Source organism: Humulus lupulus, chromosome 4 (genome assembly GCF_963169125.1).
Source record: "Humulus lupulus chromosome 4, drHumLupu1.1, whole genome shotgun sequence".
In the NCBI taxonomy this organism is placed as follows: domain Eukaryota; kingdom Viridiplantae; phylum Streptophyta; class Magnoliopsida; order Rosales; family Cannabaceae; genus Humulus; species Humulus lupulus.
Genome location: NC_084796.1, coordinates 164,215,284 through 164,236,257, shown reverse-complemented (window position 1 = coordinate 164,236,257; position 20,974 = coordinate 164,215,284). Strand labels below are relative to the sequence as shown.

At 37.8% G+C, this 20,974-nt stretch overlaps 2 non-coding genes across 2 annotated transcripts; both read right to left on the bottom strand.

The window, feature by feature from the left end:
* Nucleotides 1-453: 453 nt before the first annotated feature.
* LOC133833363 (small nucleolar RNA R71) lies at nt 454-560 on the bottom strand. The gene has a single exon (XR_009892744.1). It is a non-coding gene; the product is annotated as a small nucleolar RNA R71 (small nucleolar RNA).
* Nucleotides 561-20,182: 19,622 nt separating this feature from the next.
* On the bottom strand, nt 20,183-20,291 carry LOC133833217 (small nucleolar RNA R71). The gene has a single exon (XR_009892611.1). It is a non-coding gene; the product is annotated as a small nucleolar RNA R71 (small nucleolar RNA).
* Nucleotides 20,292-20,974: the final 683 nt, after the last annotated feature.

Sequence of the window (20,974 nt, the reverse complement as noted above, 5' to 3'; positions counted from 1 at the left end):
GTAGGAGTCGCTCAAGATCGAGTAGCTCAAGGGGGAGTAGCTGCCAACAATGGGAAACATGCAGTTAGTATGGCTGATGACAGAGATCGTGCTATCAGGCAATATGCTTTCCCCCTCTTCAATGAGCTCAACCCGGGTATCGTTAGACCAGAAATTCAGGCAACACAGTTTGAATTGAAGTCAGTCATGTTCCAGATGCTTCAAACTGTGGGCCAGTTTAGTGGGATACCAACAGAGGATCCTCACCTTCATCTTCAATTGTTCATTGAAGTGAGTGATTCATTCAAGCTGACCGGAGTGACAGAGGATGCACTGAGATTAAAGTTGTTCCCATACTCCTTGAGAGACAGAGCTAGAACTTGGTTGAACTCTTTGCCATATGATTCTGTGACTACTTGGCAAGAGTTAGCTGAGTAGTTTTTGATGAAGTATTTTCTTCCCACTAAGAATGCCAAGCTCTACAATGAGATTACTTCATTTCAGCAACTTGATGAAGAATCTTTATACGAGGCATGGGAGCGGTTTAAGGAATTGTTGCGCAAATGACCTCATCATGGCATTCCTCATTGCATCCACATGAGGACATTTTATAATGGTCTAAATGCCCACACTAGAATGGTGGTTGATGCTTCAGCGAACAGGGCACTTCTTGCTAAGTCCTATAATGAGGCATATGAAATACTTGAGAGGATATCCAACAACAACTATCAGTGGCCCACTTCTAGATTGTCTACAGGTAGAAAGGTGGCTGGTATTCATGATGTAGATGCCATCACTTCTTTGGCAGCCAAAGTCTCCCCTATTTCTAATATGCTCAAGACAATGAATATGGGAATGAATCAGTCAATGGGGCAGCCCATGGGGACACAAATGGGGCCTTTGGAGAACATTTCTTGTGTGTATTGTGGTGAGGGCCATACTTTTGACAACTGTCCTTCCAATCCAGCAGCTCTGTGTTACATGGGGAACCAAAATAGGAATAGCCCTTATTCTAATTCCTACAACTCATCATGGAAGCAACATCCCAACTTCTCTTGGAGTAATCAAGGGGCTGGCCCTAGCAATTCTTCTATGCCTCCAAGACCAAATTTCCCACCGGGTTATCCCCCACAAGCACCACACACAAAGGCCACAACAACAAGCAATGCAATCTAGATTTCTTGAGAACATGTTGAAGGAGTATATAGTGAAGAATGAAGCCATGATCCAAAGCCAAGCTGCTTTATTGAGAAACTTAGAAAACCAAGTTGGGCAACTAGCTAATGAGCTTAGAAATAGACCCCATGGTACGTTACCAAGTGACATCGAGAATCCAAGAAATGGAAGCAAAGAACATTGTAAAGACGTCACTCTGAGAAGTGGGAAGGAGTTGGAGAATTCCAAGGTCAACTCTGGGCATGAGGGTGAGCCCTCTTCAATCCAAATAATGAGAAAATTCAAATAGACGCTGAAATTCCTAGTGTAGAAAAATCTGCCTCTGCCCAGAATCCTGCAGGAATGCCACAACATTAGATCCCAGACAACTCAAGTATAAGGCAGCCACCTCCATTTCCCCAACGTTTTCAAAAGCAAAAGTTGGACTCTCAATTTAAGAAGTTCCTAGACATTTTGAGGCAGTTACATATTAACATTACCCTTGTCGAGGCCCTAGAGCAAATGCCCAACTATGTGAAGTTCATGAAAGACATCCTTACAAAGAAGAGAAGATTGGGGGAATTTGACACAGTGGCTCTTACCAAGGAGTGTAGCTCATTCTTGCAAAACAAGCTGCCACCGAAGATGAAAGATCCTGGGAGTTTCACCATTCCATGCACCATTGGTAATTCTTATTGTGGAATGGCTTTATGCGATTTGGGTGCAAGCATTAACTTGATGCCAATGTCTATTTACAAGCAATTGGGGATTGGAGAAGTTAGGCCTACTACAACTACTCTTCAATTAGCAGATAGATCTCTTGCTCATCTGGATGGGAAGATTGAAGATGTATTGGTAAGGGTAGACAAATTCATATTCCCTGCTGATTTTATTGTGTTAGACTATGAGGTAGACAGAGAGGTGCCCATTATCTTAGGGAGGCCGTTTCTTGCGACAGGAAGAACTTTAATAGATGTGCAGAAGGGGGAGCTGACTATGAGGGTCCAAGATGAAAAGGTGACTTTTAATGTTTTTAAAGCTATGAGATTTCTCGATGAGGTTGAGGAATGCTCAGCGGTTTCAGTGGTAGATTCTTTGGCATCAAGGGAGTTTGAGACTAGCAATGTTGGCAATCCATTAGAGAGGTTATTGTTGTTTGGTTCACACAATGAGGAAGACGAGGCAGAGTACTTAGCTTGGCTGGAGGAAAATTCTTGTAATGACCCACCTACTCTAGACTTTTGGACCATTAACGAAACTATACATACAAATCCTTAACAAAACTTACATTTGCGAAAATACCACAACTTTATTAGAAACTGGTAGAAATAAGAGTTACTTTCATAAAATATCAAGTAGGATATGGGATCCCATTGTCTTAAAAACAAAACATAATTTAAAATAAAAGGAGTTACATAGCAAGTGCGGAAAAATACATGTGAAACCATAAAACAAAACTACATCCTCGAAAATCGAACTCTCGACTCCTTGAGTCCGTTCATCACCGATACACAAACCCCAAGCATCCACGAACCTTACCGCCACTATAGCTATTTTCCTGCACATATAAACAAAAAGGAATGAGCCTAATGCCCAGCAAGGAAAATCTACCACATAGTTCATATACATAAATTTCACAAGAAACATAAAAACTTAACATAACACTTATATCATACACATACTATAATGGCCACTATTACTTGGGGTCCCATAGACTAATCAAGTCATATGCCCATTAGATTAGTGGGGTCCTACTAGCTAAGTAGGTCATATGCCCATAATCTATTTGGGGCTTGTTAGTCAAATGGGTCATATGCCCAAGCCTACAAACATACATATTTCATAATATATTTTATAACATATTTCATAGCATAAAACATAAGATAACATAAGCATATAACATATAGATTCTATCCTATTTTCCTTACCAAAGTTACCGGGATATGAGGACAGAGTTGGGACTTTTGGAACACTCCTAAAACCATATATAACAGGGTGAGTAGATTTGAAGAAAAAGAAATGAAAGGAATGGAAGGACTAAACCTTTGAGAAACATACTTACCAAAACCTTTTTGCTTAAGAACATAGATTTCCTAACCAAAATAAAAATTAAGGTTAGAAGCTGAGTAGAAGACTTGAAAGAAAAGTACAGAATTGAACTAGAGTTTTGGGTTACCTTGAAGACTTGTAAGACCAATCTACACCTCAAACCGAAATACTATAAAACCTTACTTCCCCAAGTGTTTGATAAGCTTATGATTTCCCCACCCAAGTGTTTAACTCTCACACTCACCTAGCAACTTGCAGCCTCTGAACTTAGAGTAAAAGGTGAATAATGGCTGGGTACTAGGTCCTATTTATAGAGTTTAGGAATGATAGGATCTTAATTTCACTTGAATAAAAATAATGGCTTTTTAGGTGAAAATAATTTGAATAATCGTTCAGCAGAGGCTGAAGACTCGTTCAAAAAGGTGCTGGACTTATCAAGAGGTTGAATTGCTGAATGGAAAAAGAATTCAAAAACTTTCAAAATAATCTGAGAGGGGCGATATATCGCCCCCTGTAGGCGATATATCTCCTAGGCCAGTATGCCCAAGGCTGTCGTGCATCGTTTCGTGTTTTCCGTATCTACGTGCTGCGATATATCACCCCCTATAGCTGCGATATATCGGCACACGCTGATTATTTAAACACGAAGTTACACATTTTTAGCTAAGTTTGAATGGAGTAAACAGCCTTGACTAAGCCCTTAAACGTATTCAAAGCTGCTGACTGACCTTAGAGCATTCAAACTTTACCTTTATTAAAATTAATCCTCAAAATACTTAATCCTTAATCACCCATTCATAACATGTGCTTAAAATCCTATTGGTTGTTGTCTAAACCTTATAGTATAATAAATATTATCCTTAATATCAGTCATATTAATCAAACCTTAGGTTAAAATTAATATTCTTAAACTATAGGTTAAACTTAGAAAATCTACAAGTACTACTATGAGTGTCCAAATAATTCCCGGTCTGAACCAAAAATCCACAGTCATAAAGATAATACTATAAATACTATAATACTACTATCTAACTAGCTAAGTAAAGTTCTTGGACTCTACAATTCTCAAGGGTTAAGAACAAGAAACCGATTTGATTCATTGGAGTTGTTGTCTAGGGAGTTCAAAGCTCCTAAACCATCCATTGAATAGCCACCTGAGTTGGAGCTGAAAGTTTTGCCATTGCATTTGCGATATGCCTACTTGGGTCCATCATCTACTTTACCTGTAATTATTTCAGCGGAGTTGAGCCATGATCAAGAAGAAAAGTTGCTCGAAGTATTGAGAAAGTTCAAAAAGTCCATTGGGTGGACTATTGCAGATATTCGAGGTATTAGTCCTTCTTTATGTATGCATAAGATCTTGCTTGAAGACAGTGAAAATAGTTCTATTGAGGGGCAAGGAAGACTAAATCCTATCATGAAGGAAGTAGTGAAGAAAGAAATCATCAAGTGGTTGGATGCTGGCATTATTTATCCTATCTCTGACAGCTCACGGGTGAAACCTGTACAGTGTGTACCTAAGAAGGGTGGGATCACAGTGGTGAAGAATGAAGACAATGATTTGATTCCTACTAGAACTGTGACTGGATGGAGGATTTGCATGGACTACAGGAAGTTAAACAAGGCCACTAGGAAGGATCATTTCCCTCTTCTTTTCATTGATCAGATGCTAGATAGACTTGCTGGGAGAGAGTACTATTGCTTCCTTGATGGATACTCTGGTTACAATCAGATAGCAGTGGCCCCAGAAGATCAGCACAAGACTACATTCACTTGCCCCTATGGTACCTTCGCATTTAGAAGAAGTCCCTTCGGTTTATGCAATGCTCCTACTATGTTTCAGCGTTGTATGATGGCTATCTTTACTGATATGGTTAAGCAGTTTCTAGAGGTGTTCATGGATGGTTTTTCAGTCTTTAGGGATTCTTATGATGATTGCCTGAATAACTTGTCTAAGGTGTTGAAGAGATGTGAAGAGACAAACCTAGTCCTTAATTGGGAAAAGTGTCACTTTATGGTTAAGGAAGGTATTGTTTTGGGGCATAAGGTATCTAAGCAAGGGATTGAAGTTGATAAGGCAAAAATTGATGTTATTGAGAAGCTACGACCTCCTAATTCAGTGAAGAATATTAGGAGCTTTCTTGGGCATGCCGGTTTCTACAGAAGGTTCATCAAAGATTTCTCTAAGATCTCCAAACCACTTTGCAATCTTTTAGAGAAGGATACACCTTTCGACATCGATGGAGCATGTTTGAAGGCTTTTCAAGAGTTGAAAGAGAGATTAATTTCAGCCCCTATCGTTATTGCACCGGATTAGAGTTCGCCCTTTGAATTGATGTGTGATGCTAGAGATTATGCTATTGGGGTTGTGATGGGGCAGCGAAGGAATAAGGTGTTTCACTCCATTTATTATGCCAGCCGCACCTTGACAGGAGCTCAATTGAATTACACTGTAACTGAGAAGGACCTACTATCCATTGTCTTTGCTTTCGACAAGTTTTGCTCCTATCTTGGGGGATCTAAAGTGATTGTCTACACCGATCACTCAGCCATAAAGTATTTGATTTCCAAGAAGGATGCAAAGCCAAGATTGATTCGGTGGGTGCTTTTGCTTCAAGAGTTTGATGTTGAGATTCAAGATAGAAAAGGGGTAGAAAACCAAGTGGCTGACCATTTATCAAGAATGGAGCGTGAAGAGGATTCTAACTCTTTAGTCCCCATCAAAGAAACATTCCCAGGTGAACAAGTGTTTGGGGTCAACCATTCTCATGAGCTCCCTTGGTTTGCTGATTTTGCTAACTATTTGGCTAGTGGGTTGATGCCACCAGAGATGACTAGCCAACAAAGGAATAAATTCTTGCATGATGTGAAGTCTTATTTTTGGGACGAGCCCTTTCTATATAAGCAATGTGCGGATCAGATGATTAGAAGATGTGTAGCAGAACATGAAATTGAGGGTATTCTTTTCCATTGTCATTCATCTCCATGTGGTGGTCATTTTGGGGGAGCAGGCACTGCTGCCAAGGTTCTCCAATCAGGTTTCTTTTGGCCTTCTTTGCTTAAAGACTCTTATGCTTATGTGGTAAGATGTAATCGCTGTCAAAGGGTAGGAAACATCTCAAGGAGAAACGAGATGCCTCTTACTAGTATCCTTGAGGTTGAATTGTTTGACGTGTGGGGCATTGATTTCATGGGCCCCTTCCCACATTCATATGGAAACTTGTATATCTTGGTGGCTATTGATTATGTCTCTAAGCGGGTTGAAGCCACTGCCTATCCGACTAATGATTCTAAGGTGGTCATGAGGTTTTTACACAAGCATATTTTCACTAGATTTGGCACCCCAAGGGCTATCATAAGTGATGACGAAACCCATTTTGTGAACAAGTTGTTGGCTAGTTTATTGGCTAAGTATAGTGTGAAGCATAAGGTGGCTACGGTATACCATCCTCAAACCAATGGCCAAGCGGAATTGTCTAATAGAGAAATAAAGGGTGTGCTTGAATAGGTGGTGAATCTGAATCGCAAGGATTGGTCTAAGAGGTTTGATGATGGTTTGTGGGCCTATCGAACGACATTTAAAACTCCATTGGGGATGTCTCCTTATCATCTAGTGTTTGGAAAAGCATGTCACTTGCCAGTAGAACTTGAACATAGAGCTTATTGGGCACTCCAACAACTCAATCTAGACTTGCAACTGTTGGATTAGCTTATACAGGATCTTTATTTATTTTCATGTATATCTAATATTAAATAAATTAATACGAGATAGCCTAAAATATGTTTCTAAAATTGAATTCAAAGAGAAACAAAGAATAGAATACTTACAGTATACGCAGCGGAATTAAAGGGTCCTTCCTTCACTTTCTCTAACTCTTGTATCCTCTCTGTCGCAGAGTATTATCAAGAAACTAAACCGATCTTCTATTTTCTTCACAATCTTGCAATGTATCCTTAGAACCACCTAGACTAGTGTGGGCAATTCTCAACACATGGGATAGATATAGAGAGAAGAAGAGAAAATAACAAAGAGGCTTAGAAAAGGACTTGTTTTTAGAGAGAATCTAAAACTATCAGAAAATCTGACTTGTGCCTTATCAAACTTGTGTTTTGACTTCTCTCTAAGCACTCCTTTTATAGACTCAATTAGGTCATTTAATTTAATTAAAAAATAAATAAAATAATAGCCATTTTGAAGCCCTAGGTCAAAATTATCATGGGCTATAGGCCCGTGAAATTTCCCATTTGATTATAAGCCCATTGGACTTAAAATCAAGGCCTGTATTATTTTCTATTGATTTAATTAATTAAATAATTATTTAAATCCTTGATCAAATTAATTATTTATAATTTGAACATTGATTTAAACTTATTTATTAATTTAGATACCAATTTATCTTAATTAATAAATCTGCCATAATTTCTCTTTTCTTCTCAAAATTACACAACTTTGTGAAACTATCCAAAATTGACCTGGTCAACTTTGATAATTATAATTGATGATTAAATCAATTAATTGAGATTATCTAGATGATTTTATCCAAGGTACAATGGGGACCATGGGCCTATGAAATCAAGCTCCAATAAGTTATCATAAATCTAAAAAATAAATTTACTAACTTATTAATTCCTCGTGACTCAACTATAGACTTGGAATTGCACTCTTGAATTCATAGAATGCTCTATAACAAATATAGATACGCTATTAATTATCCATTGTTACAACCATAATTGTCACTCAATCCTCTATAGACGGTCTACAATGAGATATGACTAAAATACCGTTTTACCCCTCATTGTATTTTATCCTTAAAACACTTAGTTCCTTGTAATTGATATTTTAGTAAACTAATTTAATTACTAAAATGAGATCTCTCATTTAACACCTTGAACCAAACTAAAAGGAAACCATCATTTCACGTCTTCATCAGAAGCTATAGATGTTCATATCTATGATTAACACTCCCACTCAATTATACTACCGAGTTCCCTAGATGTAAGTATGGGCTAGTCTGTAGGGTAAGCTGGTAACGAATAAGTCAAAGAACTCAAATAATACAATCAGTTAGAATACTAACCACTCAGAATTGAGATTGAATTGACCTAAAAGAATAAGATGGATAGAATGGGATTTCAAGGGAAAATAGCCTATATAAGAGAAAGAGTTCCCCAGCTTGAAGTCAAGGCAAGTAACTTCTTCCACTAGTGGGACATGCCCAGAAGGAGCTGCTAGAGTAGGTTGCTCGAGAAGGCTGTTAGGGTAATCAAACCTGCAATCGAATCCCCAGCGACTGTTCTCGCTGTTGTCGGAATAAGCGCTGTTAGGAGTAGCACTAGCATTAGCAGGAGCAGGAAGAGTATGATATGACTAGAATAGATAATAACTGTATGTTTACTTATCTTATCAACTGTCAATATCAGTCATGTCCGATGTAACAAATACATCCGGTCTTATCTACTTTGCCAATGTTCTGGAAAGAACATAACACTATAATGTGTAAGTAGATCATATCATAGATTGGCAAGTCAGTGTAAATCCGGTGCACTGACTAATCTTAGGACTAACTTATTTTGAACATATAATCATATTTATATTCCACTGTGATTACGTCACTATAAATAAGATTAGCTATATGCTCGGGATTTAATAGAAGTTTATATTAAACAAATAATCATGAAAATAAAACATGTGAGCAAAGTGATTGACCAAGTCAAAAAATGATTTCTATTCTTTTATTGATAATAAAATGAGATTACAAAGAATTTGAGTTTTAATTATGGCATAAAACCCCAACAAACTCCCACTTGCACTACTTGAAACTAAGGCCTTAATTCTACTAATCCCATTTCCTTGATATCCTTATCAAATGTAGCTTCTGGTAGTGTCTTTGTAAACGGATCCGCAAGATTGTCTTCAGTTGCAATCTTCATAACCTTCACATCTCCCCTGGCCACATATTCTCGAATAATGTGATACTTCCTTTCTATATGCTTACTCCTCTTGTGACTTCGAGGTTCTTTCGAGTTGGCTATTGCTCTTGTATTGTCACAAAACAACACAAGCGGTTTATCCATTTTTGGAATAACACCAAGATCTGAATAGAACTTCTTTAGCCAGACTATTTCCTTAGCTGCTTCTGACGCAGCTATGTACCCAGCCTCCATGGTGGAATCTGAGATTGCAGACTGCTTTACGCTTTTCCAAATCACAGCTTCACCCCCAAGAGTAAACACCATTCCAGAAGTAGACTTTCTGTCATCGACATTAGTCTGAAAATCTGAATCGGTGTAGCCTACAGGGTTCAAAACACCACCCTTGTAGACTAACATATAATCCCTTGTCCGTCTCAAATACTTCAGGATATGCTTAACTGCTATCCAATGTTCCGGTCCAGGGTTTGACTGATAGCTACTCACTACTCCCACTGCATAGCAGATGTTTGGTCTAGTACACAACATGGCATACATCAGATTTCCAACTGTAGATGCGTAAGGAAATTTTCTCATTGCATCTTCCTCTTTAGGAGTCTGGGGGGACTGCTTCTTTGAAAGATGAATTCCATGGCGAGATGGTAGACGTCCTTTCTTGGAATTTGTCATTGAGAAACGTTCAAGCACTTTATCAACGTAAGCTACTTGAGATAGAGCTAAAAGTTTGTTCTTTCTATCCCTGATGATCTGGATACCTAGAACATAACTTGCTTCACCCAAATCCTTCATCAGGGATTGAGTGCTCAGCCAATTCTTCACATCTGATAATTTCTTAACATTGTTTCCAATGAGTAAGATATCATCTACATAAAGAACCAGGAATACCACTATTTGATTTGCCTTCAGTTGGTAAACACAGAGCTCATCAATATTTTGTTCAAAGCCATAGGTTTTGATTATTTCATCAAACCTAAGATTCCAGGAACGAGAAGCTTGCTTAAGTCCATAGATGGACCTATTCAACTTGCAAACTTTTCCTTCTTGTCTAGATACTTTAAATCCTTCTGGCTGATCCATATAAATGACTTCGTCAAGCTTTCCATTAAGAAAAGTTGTCTTGACGTCCATTTTCCAGATCTCATAGTCGAGAGCGGCTGCTATGGATAGGAGGATGCAAATGGATTTGAGCATGGCTACCAGACTAAAAGTTTCCTCATAGTCCACGCCTTCTCTTTGGGTATAACCCTTTGCCACTAATCGAGCTTTATAAGTCTCGATATTTCCATCAACGCCTCGTTTCTTCTTGTAGATCCACTTGCACCCAATGGCCCTAAAGTCACTAGGTGCTTCCACAAGATCCCAAACAGAAGTTGAGTACATGGACTCCATTTCCTGTTTCATGGCTTCGAGCCATAGTTCCTTTTCAAGGCTAGCCATTGCCTGTTTGAAATACAATGGATCATCATCACTAGTGTCACGAACAACCATATTGGTTTCACCATCCAAACCATAGCGAACTGGGTTCCTAGAAACCCTCCCACTACGACGAGGCTCCGTGACTGTTTGCTCAGGAACAGTGGTACTTTCTTCATTTAAATCGACTTGTGTCGGTTGTACGTGAAGAGTGGGAATTTCATTATAGACTTGCGTTGATGACGATGGAACATTGGTTGGAGTCAATTCTTTAACCATCTCCTCTAAAACTACTTTGCTGCGAGGTTTAAAGTTCTGGACATAGTCATTTTCCAGAAAAGTAGCATTTGTAGAAGTAAACACTTTCTTTTCTGAATGACTATAGAAAAGTCCACCCTGAGTACCTTTAGGATAGCCAACAAACATGCAAACTTCAGTTCGTGGTTCTAGCTTTCCCTCCTTTTTCCTCAGGACGTGAGTGGGACACCCCCAGATTCTATAATGGCATATACTAGGTTCACGACCATTCCAGCGTTCGAAAGGTGTTTTGGGGATTGATTTTGATGGCATGACATTGATAATGTCATTCACAGTTTCAATTGCATGTCCCTAGAACGAAGTTTGTAGAGTTAAGTTACTAAGCATGCATCTAACCATTTCCAATAAAGTTCTATTTCGGCGTTCCGCTACACCATTTTGTTGCGGAGTACCTGGGGCAATAAGTTGTGATAAAATCCCAAGTTCAGTTAAATGATCTTGGAAATACATATCCAAATATTCTCCACCCCTATCAAATCGCAAGATCTTTAACGTTTTACCTAATTGGTTGTGATCCATTGCTAGGAATTCCTGAAACTTTGAAAATGTTAATGATTTTAAGCGAAATTCTGGGAAATTTTAAGCTCTGAAACTTTTTAAGAAAATCTGGGAAAATTTAGAAATTACCCCCATAATAATTTTTTTTTACATATCCCTAGTTTCACCATCACTTCAAGCCACAAGTCGAAACCCACCTCTTAGTCGCACCTCACGGCCACGCCTCCCAAGCAATCCAGCCACAGCCACGCACCTCTCTCCCACCACCCCTCGCCGACCCAAACCAGTCAACCCACACCCAGCCCCTCCTAGCCACCACGAACCCACAACTGCGCCACCCCACAACCCACTTGATCTCACGACTTGAACCCCATCTCCATCACCCCTCGCCAACCCAACCCAGTCAGCCCGCACGCAGCCCCTCCCAGCCACCACGAACTCACGACCATGCACCTAGCTCATACCAGCCACCACGAAATCAAACCCTCGACCCCGACCTCCAAGCAGTGACCTAGCCATCATGGAACCCATGCACAGCCTAGTCCAAACGGCCAGCGATGCCACACTCGAGCATCCAAGCCTATCCTTGTTCAAGTTTGTCCACCTTGAGAGACTAACGGCCTCCAACTTCCCCATATATATTTCAGGGTACTCTTCTCTATTTTGGCTCACAATAGCCTTCTTGGCCGAATTTAGTGTATAATTTTCATGGAGTTTGGTACCTTGAGCTGCTGAATTTCTCTTTGTGGGGAGGAGATTATTTGGGTTGAGTCTACTTGAGATTATAGGCTGATTTATTCCTGATTGGAACGAGGGGTTGACATTTTCTTCCATTATTGGTAAAGTTCCAGAGACGTGATATTTTCTTGGGTTTTTGTTGTGTTTCATTGTCGTCATCGCTGCTCCTGGCAGCAAGTGAAAAATTCTTCAAGAAGGAGCTCATAAGTGCAAGTATGGTGATTTGATCCCCGCTGCTTTGGTCTAGTTCTATTTCATTCGGTACAGCTTCATGCCTGCAACCCATACCACCAACTTGTCGTTCTCGCACTCTCTACTCCTTTACTATTTGTTGGCTGGAAAAACAATCAATGTGGGGCGCATACTTGAGCAACAAATCAGGGAGCGCTCTCAGAAACATGCTGGAGAGTTATTCTTGCCATGCTTGATCTCTAACTTTTGTTTTGCAGCAGGGGTGCCCTTGTCTACTTCTGTTGGTCCCAGTCGTCGTAAAGACATTAGTCCTGCTTGCATTCAGAAAATCCTTCACCTAAGTAGTCACTCTACTTCAGCGCCAGCCTCCTCTAGTTCGGCCCCTAGTGTTAGTCCATCGAACACTCAAGTGATGGACCTGCTGCATACAGTTTATGCCAATCAGCAAGCCTATTGGAAGTATGCTAAGGTGCGAGATGAATCCTTTCGGGATGCGCTAGAGAGAAAATTTCCTGACGCCTTGCACACTTGGTTTCAGTTCCCCGAGTATATTCTGGACCCTCATGAAGCATTTGGCAGTCAAGAGAGCAATGATTCTGATGAGGAAGCTGCTGCGTTCAGCGACTAGTGTGGGAGGGGGTTTCTCTTGACCTCTTTTGTTAATGCACTTTCTGTTTTTTTGCCTTGTTTATTTTGATATTTGCTTTCCGTTTCCGTCTTGTTTATTGTTATTTTTTGTTGTTAGTGTCTTGGTAGCAATGAGGACATTTCTTTCCTCTAAGTTTTTTTTTGGGGGGGGGGGGGGGGGGGGAGAGCGTGTTTGATTTGCTGTTATTTGTTTTACTTTCTGTTATTTTCTTAATTTCTATGTGTGGTTTAAGTGTAGTCTGTCTAGAGTCTAGAGTCTAGGGTTAAATGGATTTAATGAATGCAGTGTTGTGCCAAAGTTTGGGGGTTGCTCGATGATAAAAATTAAAAAAAATGATGTAATGTGGTAACTTTTGTGTGTAAATGAGCTATTAGTTCTTAAAGTTTTTGATGCTAACTGAATTTTAGTGAGACTGTGAATTCCATTTAATGCACATATTCAACCATGAAAACTTCAAATTCCTTAGAGAATAACTAAGCATGCATGAAGGTTCAAGCTTTTAGAATTGGCTTAATAATTCTCTTAAGGAGAAATCCTAGGAGGCTTAGCAAGTTAGATAGGATTTAGGCATTTTCTTGGACCGTTTGAGCTTTTTGAGCCTACCCTATTGAAAATTTTCCCTAGTTGAACCACTTTGAGCTTAATGGCCTAAACATTTTGTTGATGAACCGTGAAATTGAATAGCCCATCCCTTTGTGAATATCCTCTGTTTTTCTTCTCTTCCAAACCGTAAGCTTAGCTTGTCTTGGATATAATATTGATTAAGTTTGGGGGAGTAAAGGAGTATATTTCTCTTTTGGGGTGTTCACAGTTAATATCCATACACATTTATATGCTCAAGTCCTTGTAGTTGTGATTTTGTTCTTTTTAGTTTAGTGTATTTGTTGTTTTATTCATCGAAAAAAAAAGAGAAGAAAAAGAAAAAGAAAAAAAATATATTTATATATAAGAATTATTCAAAAAAAAAGTTGTAAATAAATAAAAGTTTTTATAGTTGCATTTGTAATTGTATTAGTTGAGCATATATCTTGTGTTCAAAGTAAAAAAAAAAAAGAGTGGGACTTGTTGGGTGATTTTAAGGGATCATTCTAATTGTGCATAGGGGTAAAAAAAAAAAAAAGCGATGTGTTTATGGGGTCCAAGGCAAGCTAGGTTGAAGGTTTTAGCTTAAAAATATTTACCTCCATCCATACCTTTAGCCTAGCCAACATTACAACCTAAGAAAGACCTATTGATCTAAATAGCTTAGCCAACTAAATTACTGGAGAGGGGTTATTAAGTCCAACATATGAGGGAATGAAGTGAACCTTAGGATTGTGGTTTAGCTTGATCTAGGGAATATGAGTTGATTGGAAAGAATTATTCACACACTCACGAAAATAGCATTCAAATCTTGATTTTGCTAGCATCTTAATACTTGTGGAATTTGGCTTCTGAGCGCATTGGAGTTATCATTTGCGTAATAAATTTGAGAGCCTTGTCCCCCTACTTTGGCATGATCTTTGAAAGAATAGGTTCCATTTGTTTGTTGTGTTTTGTTCTATTGTTGTGTTTCGTCCGTGTGAATTTTGTTTGTTTGTTGTGTTTTTTGGTTTGTGTTCTTAGGGTCATTAGTGGCATCACTCGGGACGAGCAATGAATTAATTTTGGGGGTGTGATAACTCGAGGAATTGGAGTTATTTTTATGCTTTTAAACTTATAATTTTATCAAGAAAGAATGGTTTAGGGTGTTTTGTAGTGTCTTTATTTTCGTTTTGTCATATATTAAATATAATAATATAATATTAAATATTAGTATATTGCTGGAAAAATATACCCTAAACTGTAAAAAATTTCCTTGGCAAGTGGTTGGTAGAATTTTGATCATTTGGAAAGAAATTGAAGCTTGAAATGGTTTCAGCAGGAGGGAATGCTGCAGCATTGCAGCAGCATTGCGTTCTGCCAGCCAATCTACTTGGATGACCCACATGGAAGCTACCATTCAATTCTCCAAGTCACTTTGGGGATTATTTAAATTGGGCTGTATGATAAATAGATAAATGATTATTGGACTTCATTTTTCCTTGGACCCATTTATAGAAAAGAGGACAAACAAATGATACTTAATGCTAATTGAGGTTTATTCATTCAAGTAATTTTCATGCTTAATATTTACTATTGCTTGATCACCTTTAGTAAATGATTGAAATAATTAAGATTGCTGAAAAGGATTGTAATTATTGAACAAAAGACTTGAATGGTGCAAGATTAATTTCTTTGATTTTAATTTTTTGAGGGTGTAGACATATATCTTTGCCTTGCATAATCTAATAGAATTGGTGCTTGATATGAAATTCTTGAAATTGAATTAGCTTAGACATAAGTAATTTAATTAGAGAGTTAAACCCATTTGATTTCGACAGAAACTTATGGACTTTATTAGAATTCTTGATTAGTAAATTGTCAGTGTGCCATGGTATTTTCATAGCATTGTTTCCAGTAATTGCAAAACGGGGGGAATTAATTATCCTTGCTTACCATTTCATTATCAACTGATTTTCATATGGCATCCCATTAATTTAGATTTTAAATTCAGCTGTTAGTTATTTTTAATTGCATATAAAAATCAACTTCCAATTTAATTTGAGTTTGGTTCTTTTATTTTTAATCATTTTGCTAAACTTTAATTTCACAATTTTAAGCTTAAAAACAATCCTTGTTGATACGATATTGGGTTCTTATCACCTTATTACTTGTTGACAGTGTACACTTGCACTCACATTAATTTTTGCACAACAGTTGTGATTTTGTTGGTTAGATTTTAAAGGGTATTTTTTGCATCAAAATTTCTATATCAAGCACACATTCGAGGTAATTAAGTTTCTAAAATTACAATAATAAGTTATATATTGCTAGACATTTAGGGATATTTTATTTATTATTTATTAATTGAATTCTATTGGTTTGTGGATTTAATAGCAAATTCGATTACTATGTGACGTAATTTTGCTAGCTTTTGGATTATTAATTGCAAGAGGTACATAGATCTTCTCTTACTTTTACTTTTAATATTATTAAACAAATGTTAGAGGACTTTGAATATCTTAAATATTCATTCATAGTGAAGTAGGTTCTGAGATTAAAATTGTGTGTTGTGGTGATAACGGAAGGTTGAGAACTTGTGTGTTTTAGTGAAGTAGATTCTGAGAAATTTGGTTGTGTGTGCGGAGCTATAAGGAAGAAACTTATTGTATGTTGTTTGAATTGTTTGATTTGCTATTCACATGCAGATGGTTAGGTCACTATTATAGGGGGAATGCTGCCTGATTTTATCTAGGATAATAAACAATTAACTTTATATAGACACCCAGCTTTATCACGTGCTTATTTAGTGTCGTTTCTTTTATTTTTCATAGACATAGGAGAAGAACTGAGTAACCGTGAGGAGATTGTATCAGAGATTGTCAGTGCTTTCAATCTTTTTTTCTCTATGAATCTTCCTGATGTCGAGATCCCTGATACTCTACGCATTAAGCAACCTCAGGTACGTAATTGTAACTTAAATATTTTAAATTTTATAATTATTAAGTAGAATAATATGTATGCATTTTTTAACAAGTTTCAATTTAATAATGAATTACTTATACTTTTAAATAATTAGTGTCCACACCAACCAGACAATGTGGCATGTGGATACTACATAATGAGGATGTTGAAGGATTTGATTGAACATGCAAGTCCCGGACATTACTTGAGAACGGTATGATTAATGAAAATTTACAAATTATTTTTGAAACCATATATATAAATGTAATCAAATAATTAATTAATACATTTTACTTTATATTTTTTGCAGCTAACAAGTATGTCATATACAGAGACACAAATTAATGAGTTGTGACAAGAATGGGCGGCATATATGTTACCGATAATCCAAAGTTATCGAGCTCGTTGTTAGGTTTTTTTTTACTTTTTACCTCTTTCTTCATACACAGTGCAATATTTGTTAATTTTGTATATGTCTAACAAATATTGTGTTTCTTGTATATGTCTAACAATATTGTGTTTCTATCATATTTTCATTTTATTAATTATGTTAATTTTAATTTAATTTAAATTAATATTAAATTGATTTCAATTTAATTAATTATTAAATCAATTTAAGTTTAAATGAAAATAATTTCAATTTAATTAATTATTAAATCAAATTAAAATAATATTAATTATAAATTAATTTATTTTTTAAACCTATGAGACATTGAAAGTCTCCCAGAGACATTGAACCTCTCCCACTAGGAGACGTGGGAAGTCTCTCACCTCTCCCAGTGGGTGACATTGAAAGTCTCCTAGGGACTTTCAATGTCTCCCACTGGGAGAGGTGAGAGACATCCCACATTTCCCAATGGGAGAGGTTGAAAGTCCATGCTTTTGGACACCTTTCAACCTCTCCCACTGGGAGACGTGGGATGTCTCTCACCTATCCCATTGGGAGATGTGAGATATACACTAACAATGACTCCACCTACAATGTCTCCCCCTATGGGAGACATTGTAGACTTTCAATGTCTCCTAAATAAAGTCATAAAACCCTTATTTTTTTCTAGTGTCCTGGACTTGTCTTCGGGCCATTCTGAGCATATTTTTATCAAGCTCTCCAATTTTGCACGGAGAGGGTCGTAGTCTTGATTGGTACTCTATGCCGAGTGTTCTCTCTTCTGAGCATTGAGATCACCTCGGAAGTCTGGCTGACATTTCTTTCTGGGGTTGTTCCTAGAGGCTGCTATAACCCTACGAACATTTAAGCCATCATGCAGGTCTAGTTGACCTCAGTGGCAACCACTGTCCTCATGATACCCTACTTTGATCTCCCCATCGGAATCGATGTTCTCATTGTTAATTGAGATGTTGAAGCCCTGCTCTCAGTAAATGTAAACGTTCCTCTGACTGGCCCTTGTGCCTTGGGTCTTGCAATGCTGGCGAGGTGTTGAGGGGACACCTCATCCAAGCCTGGTGTGGTCTATCTCGACGTGTCTAGTAGGAATGCCTGTAGCATCTCGAGCACTGGAGGCTTGGCTATGTCCTTGATTACCCTCCCCCTTCTTCTTGCTCGTCGGCCTCGGGGCCTTATTCTGTTCAGGGGCTCAACGAACCTTCTTCTGCCCTAGAGAAGGGTTGTCATTGACTCTGCCCTTGCCATGCCCCGGTGGCATAGGTGGGGCTCTAGCTCTAGCTGGGTGGGTTGGTGGCACACCAGCTGGTAAGTCTTACGCCATTACAGTAGGGTGCTCGATAGGCACACATGCTGCGTTAACAGGGAGCACTCCAGCTAAGTGCACAGGTGGCAACCAGCCAGTTTCCAAAACGGTACTTCGCCATGAGGGTCCCCTTGCAGCCCTTGAGCTGCTAGAGTGGCCCTCATGGCGCTGTCCATCTCCTGCAAAGCAGCGACATTCCCCTCCTTGGCATCTAGTTTTTGCTGTTGGGTAGCCACATGGTGATAAACGAGTTTTAGACTCATTTTAGTGTGTCTGTTTTGGAAGTATTTTAGTTGTTCAGGTTTTGAAGGATTCAAGATGCTTTGGAATGAAAAAGATGTCAAAATCACGAAAAGATGAAATGGTGACAAAAATGGTGTTTCAGAGCAAGTAGCACAACTGCACTACTGTAGAGTGTGACTGCGCTAGGTTGCTAAAAAGAGGAATTGAGTAGATTTTAAATAAAGGGCATGTTGGTTAATTCACATGGGAAAATGCAGGGTTATGTATTTTAATGAGATTTTTAGTATGAAACCCGGATGATTTAGATTTGGAAGGGGGAGAAGATGACTGTAGACTGTTGGAGACACATTGGATCACTTATAGTCTTTCCTTTCATCTTTAGTTTATGTTGATTTTTAGTTTCATGGATTTGAATAGTATGAATATGAACTAAATCTAGTTTTAGGGTTTTTAATTGAGTCTCTTAAAACTTTTCTATGAATTAATGCAATTTTATATTTTGTTCTTCTTATTTGAGATCTTTTAATTTTATGCTTAATGCTTGTGATTTATTGTCCATTTACTACATGATATATATGAATTTGTTTCAAAATGTGAAAAGTGAGATTCATACATGTTTTAATTTAATAGACATAGATTTTCATATTGAACGAAAGTATCAATATGCTTTATGTAGCTTATAACTTCTTATGCCTAATGCTTCCTATATGTTGAGTTTATCATAGAAATATATAAAATTCAAACATAGGTCGAGTTTTATATTTCTTAACATGAATATAGAATACTTTTGTAACTTGCTATCTCAATTAGAAGAAAATTTGTATGACAATATTTCATTAAGGAAATAGAGAGAGGAAAGATGACGAGATTAAATTCCATAATTTTCACCCATTAATTAATTATCTTCATCATTATTTGTTTAGAGTTTATAGTTTTTAATTGTTTTTATTTCGTAGTTTTTATGTTTATGTTTTAGTTTTCTCTTTCAAAAAATTTTCGTTTGCCAGATTGAGATTAGAAATTAAATATTTGTATTTAGTAATTTAGTCTTTGTGGGACGATACTTGTGCTTGTGCATTGTATTACTTGAAACGATACGTATACTTGCATTATCAATTTTTCACAACAAGTTTTTGGCGCCGATGCTGGGGATTGAAAAATATTAATATCAATTCAATTAGTTTTTACTCTTATTTGGTAGTTTATCTTGTTATCTAACTTAGTTTGTGTCTAAATTTTCTAATCTCAGGAAGTTTTGGTGTATGCGATGTGGAAAATCATCTGAGATCATACCGGTGAATCTTGAGATAGAGAGAACTTGCACACAAAACAAAAAGAGAAAGAGGTTGGAGAGTACCAAGGCTAAGAATTAAAGGAATTCAGCAAACAATCATGCTAATAATGTTCAAAGGGAAGCAACTGTTGTTGAGATTTCAAATGTAGCAGAGGTTCATGTGGAACAAGGACCAAGGACCTTTAGAGATTATGTACTTCCCAGTGTCACGGGAGTGCATTCATGATTCTACAAATGGTCTAATCTACTGTTCAGTTTAGAGGCTTGCCTATAGAGGACCCTAACTTACACATTGCTAATTTCTTAGAGCTTTGTGCGACTTTTAAGATGAATGGGGTGAGCAATGCAATATGGTTGAGGCTGTTTCCATTTTCATTAAGTGACCAAGAAAAGAGTTGGTTGATTTCCTTACAGGCTAACTCTATTACCACATGGGAGGAGCTCGCTCAAAAGTTCACTACAAAATTCTTTCCTCCATCCAAGGTTGTAGGGTTGAGAGGGGAGATTAATAATTTATATCAGATGGAGAGAGAGAGTCACTGTATGACGCATGAGAGAGATTTAAAGATACTTTAAGAAAGTGCCCTCATCACGGGATTGCAAAATGGATGATAGTCCATAATTTTTACGATGGGTTAGACAGTACTACTCGCACTATCATAGATGTCGCAGCAGGAGGGGAATTTATGAGCAAGAGTGCCAACAAAGCTTATGATCTACTAGAGGAGATGGCTATGAATAATTACCAATGGCCTACAGAGAGGGAAAATACAAAGAAGGTAGCTGGTAAGATTGAATTAGATGCCATCTCAATGATTACAACTCAACTGGTCGCTTTAACGAAACAATTAGAACAGAGCAACCTGTTAGTCCAAGCCATGCAAGTACAAAATTTATGTGGGGCCTATGGGAGTGTTCATCTATTAAATTAGTGTCCTACCATGGATATGAATAATATACCTATGGAACAAGTCCAAGCCATAGGGAACTTCCAAAGACCTTTCAATAACCCATATTCCATGACCTACAACAAAGGGTGGCAGAATCACCCTAACTTTTCTTGGAAAAATAATAATCAGAGTGTTCAACACCCTTTCCAATAGAACCAACAACAATTCCGACATCCTCCTCCTGGGTTTTATCAACCACAAAATAGACGACCACAACAGCCAATACCCATGAAGCAACCTGAAGCACAACCTGATGTACTGAACCAATTTATGACTGAGACAAGGGCATCTATTCAAAATTTGGAGACTTAAATTGGTTAGTTGGCTAACC